Source organism: Eulemur rufifrons, chromosome 17 (assembly GCF_041146395.1).
Source record: "Eulemur rufifrons isolate Redbay chromosome 17, OSU_ERuf_1, whole genome shotgun sequence".
Lineage (NCBI taxonomy): Eukaryota > Metazoa > Chordata > Mammalia > Primates > Lemuridae > Eulemur > Eulemur rufifrons.
The window spans coordinates 65,314,263-65,319,104 of NC_090999.1; the positions used below are offsets into that span (position 1 = coordinate 65,314,263).

Consider the following 4,842-nt stretch of genomic DNA (forward strand, 5'->3'; position numbering starts at 1 on the left):
ATGAAGATTCCACAGACCCTTCCCCAGAAATTCTCGGTCAGTACTCTGGAGAAGGGCCTGGGACCCTACGTTTGGAATAAGTTCCCAAGGTGATTCTGCTGCATTCAGCGTTCATGTCATGAGGCAGAGAGTGACAAGACGGGGAGTGTTGTGGGGGTGTAAGAGTAGAAAGGGAGAAAAAGAAGATGGCACCCCACCTTCATTCTTGCTGATGGAGGCCTGGAAGTGTGGGAGAGGATGGGCTATATTTCTGAGTTCCTGGGCCTCACATTTTTTTCTCAGTTTTATTAAGGTATGATTGGAAAATAAAAATTATAAACATTTAATCTGGACAGATCAATGTTTTGATATATGCATATGTTGTGAAATGGTCACCATAATCAAGCTAATTAACATATCCATCACTTTCATAGTTACTTTTCTAGTATACATGTGGTGAGAAAATGTAAGATCTACCCTCTTAGCCAATTTCAAGTATACAATATTTTATTACTAGCCATAGTCACCATGCTGTACATTAGGTCTCCAGAGCTTTTTCACCTTGCATAACTGAAATTTTACTAATATCTCCTTTTTACTAATATCCCTTTTATTAATATCTCCTTATGTCCCCTTCCTCCCAGGCCCCTGGGCCTCACTCTTGACCTCTACTAGAAAGGATGGTCATTCCTCCAAATAGGAAAGTTCCAGAAGCTGTTTTCCTAACAGCAACAGTGTAATCAGAAAGTAGGTAACCAATACTATTATCATTTTATGTGTTTAAAATTGGAGTGGGTATTTGAACATTGATGAACAAATTGATATAATGGGATGTGGGATTGCTTTATACCAAAATGTTAGCCTTTCTCAGTCTTTGATGCCAAAATTACTAGTCATGAAAACTGATGATTTGTATGGGGGACAAGCACATATTCCCTCCCCCCTGGACACCTTGGCCTTTTGATCTACAGCATGCCACATACCTCAGTTCAAAAGAAGATAGTCATCTTCATCATCCACAAATTGGTTTCTCATACTTGGCAATAATTGGTGTTTTCACCAGCAAAAATTCCCTTTCTACCCCTGAGGCGTATGATTGTTCTAAGCACAGGTCAGTACTTTTCCCATAATTTAATCTGGAACTATTAATATGCTATAGTTCTGCATAGTAACACAAAGACGGTGTTGATGGGTACTAAAATAAAAACAAGTGATGAAACAAACCCATGTGGAGTTAAAAAGTAAGTCCATGCCCTCTACTCCAAAGTATTTCTCAGTGGTAAAAATTTCCAAGTAATTTTTGTCTCCTTTGAAATCTCTCTCTTTACTATAGATCATCAAGAAGTTTCAAATACATTTCAGAGAAGATAAATAAGCCATATCTTTCTTTCAAAAGTGTATGAATTCCAAAGACTTTCACTCTAAGCCCTCCAAGTTCCCCAGCTTGATTGTACAATTAGGCAGCAGTTTACCTTTGAGAAATAGTCCTATGGGTTTTATTATACTTTTATCCTTCACTTCTGTTCGTCTGCAATATTATTATCCACTCAAGTCCATATTTTATCATTTGAAATAGGACGTTTCCTGTCTAAAGAAGCACATACAAGCATTCTATTTTCTCTTGCCAAAGATCTATACATAGTGGCTCTACTTTCATGAGAAAATGTTCAATTATATAATTCAAAATAAAACATGACACACAATATTTTTAATGGTGATGATCATTATTCTTTTCACCAAACCTGCACACCATGGCTGTGACTTAACATGGGATGGAGGAAGATGGTTAAACAAATAATGATACATCAACCGGTAAAATACAGCATTTTCATTAAAATGACAAATACGTAAACTATACTAATACTATAAATGAACATGTATATACAAAATAGTGTTTGTTTTACAGTAACTTCAAAATATAATGTACATACTATTTAAAATTATTAATTTATTTAAACTCTGATTTCTTGGGCAGTGACCAGGTAGCCCAGCTTCACCAAGGCTCTCCATGCTCCACAGCCTACAGGCACCTGGCTCGCACCCTCCCTGCTGCCAGGACTTCCCAGAGGAAGGTCAGCTCAGCCGAGGGCGCGGGGAAGGAAGAGCCCAAGAGATCAGCATGGTCATCACATAAACCTGCTCCAGCAAAAGTGGAAACGAAGCCAAGAAAAGGCAGCAGGAAAGAATAAATCTTCAGACAAAGGAGTACAAACCAAAGAGAAACGGGGAGCAAAGGAAAAACAGTTGGAAGTGACTAACCAAGAACTAAAGATTTCCCTGCAGAAAATGGAGAAACTAAAACTGAGGAAAATCCAGCCTCTGATGAAGCAGGGGAGAGAGAAGCCAAGTCTGATTAATATCTCATCAGTGGTCCCTGTTTCCTTTCTTGTACAATCACAGGAATATTTTTATAAACTATTTTGTAAATGCAGGATTTTTAGTAGCTCTAGAAACATTTTTAAGAAGGAGAAAATCCCATCTCATCCCATTTTTCAAGTGTAAATGCTTTTTTTAAACAGTGAAATCATTTGCTGGTTGTTTATCTTTTGGCACAACCAGAAAAGAGTGTGGGATATTGAATTACAGGAGGCTTTGACTGTCTTGGGTGTCAGCTTAACATCCCATAGATGCGAGGTTAGTTTTTATATCTTATAATACAAGTTATACTAAATGGCAATGTGGAATTCCAGTCCTGGATTTAATGTCTTGAACATTTTAAATTACTTTTATTCCCATGTTGTTTTTTAGTAGAATTGTTTCCTAAAGAAAACTACTCCTTGATCATGGCTCTCCCTGTCAGAACTGTGTGCACTCCAGCAACCAAAGCAAAATTGAACAAATGTGATCATACCAAGCTAAAAAGCAACAGCAAAGGAAACAATCAACAAAGGGAAAAGACAACCCACAGAATGAGAGAAAATATTTGCAAACTACCCATCTGACAAGGGATTAATAACTAGAATATATAAGAAGCTCCAACAACTTGATAGGAAAAAATCAAATAATCCAATTAAAAATGGGCAAAGGATCTGAATAGACATTTCTCAAAAGAAGACATACAAATGGCCAACAAGTACATGAAAAAATGCTCAATGTCATTAGTCATCAGAAAAATACAAATCAAAACTACAATGAGATATCATCTCGCCCCAGTTAAAATGGCTTTTATCAAAAAGATAGGCAATAACAAATGCTGGCGAGGATGTGGAGAAAGGGGAACACTCCTACACTGTTGGTGGGAATGTAAATTAGTGCAGCCACTATGAAAAATAGTATAGAGGTTCCTCAAAAAACTGAAAATAGAACTACCATATGACCCAGAAATTCCACTTCTAGGTATATATCCAAAGGATAGGAATTCAATATATCGAAAAGGTATTTACACCCCCAATGTTGATTGTAGCACTATTCACAATAGCCAACATATGGAATCAACCTAAGTGTCTATCAAAGGATGAATGGATAAAGAAATTGTGCTACATATACACAGTAGACTATTTTATAGCCACAAAAATAAATTAAATCCTTTCACTTGAAACAACATGGATGAAACTGGAGAACATTACATTAAGTGAAATAAGTCAAACACAGACAAATCTCACATATTCTCACTCATTTGTGGGAGCTAAATATTAAAAACAATTGATTTCATGGACACAGAGAGTAGAATGATGGTTACCATAGGCTGGGAAGGGTAGCGGGGAGGAGGGGCATAAAGTGGGGATGGTTAATGGATACAGAAATATAGTTAGTTAGATAGAATGTTGATAGTACAACAAAGTGACTATAGTCAACAATAAGTTACAGTATACTTTCAAATAACTAAAAGAGTGGAATTGGAATTTCCTAACACAAAGAAATGATAAATGCCTGAGGTGATGGCTACCCCAATTATGCTGATTTGATTAATTCACATTGTATGCCTGTATCAAAACATCACATGTAGCCAGATATACAACAATAATGTACCCATAATTAAAAAAAAAAAAAAAGGAATTATGTGCAGTTTCTAACATCTTTGGTCGTGGCAGCCCTGTTTTCCTAATAACTTTGTCAATGTGCTGTGAAAGATTGAAAATTTGACTATGTAGTATACATGATGATAAATTGTGAATTAGTGGGACTTATGTAACAGCCTATCAACATTGGAAGATACTAGTACTTGACATACTCTTAGGGGAAATTTGCCTCCAAATTTTAAGCTGGAAGGTCACTAGAATAAAAAAATAATGACAATATATGGCTTTTTTGATTTTCAGTACATATGTTAAGAATTGTATACAAATTGAAATGTCTGTGTACTGATCCTCAACACAACCAATAAAATATCAATTATAAAAGAAAAAAACCTCTACTTTCTTAAAAAATGGCAACTTAGAGAAAATATAACACATAACAAGATAATATAAATCAGGGAAAATTTTTAATATAAAAAGAAATAAGGTACAGCTATGTAAAACATATCTAAGCTGACAAAGGTCAGAATTTAATTTAGTGAAATATAAAGTTTTACGTTCCATTAGTTATTGTTTTTTATAAATTCAAATGCATAATAAGATGTCTTTCAGCCATAGTTCATGAAAATCACTGGCCAAGATAGCTGCATGAAGGAAGTTGTCTGAGACTGAAGATGTGCTCTGAGCTCATAAGACTAGTGTTTCTGGGGTATATTATTTGGACATGAGAAGACTAATGCACTGGTGTAAGTGTAATTCTCTGGGTTGTGGTCTCTTCTTTTGGAATGTGAATTTCATCAAGCTAAATCAATAGGCATGAAGATCCATTCTATATAGGACACTATTCCCCATCTCCCTCTCCATAAAAGATGCCGTTAATAATGATTAGTGTCCCCTTCACACAAAG

The 4,842-nt window shown here is 35.7% G+C and overlaps 1 pseudogene; it reads left to right on the forward strand.

Moving 5' to 3' along the window:
- LOC138398039 (non-histone chromosomal protein HMG-14 pseudogene) lies at nucleotides 1–2,336 on the forward strand (annotated as a pseudogene).
- Nucleotides 2,337–4,842: the final 2,506 nt, after the last annotated feature.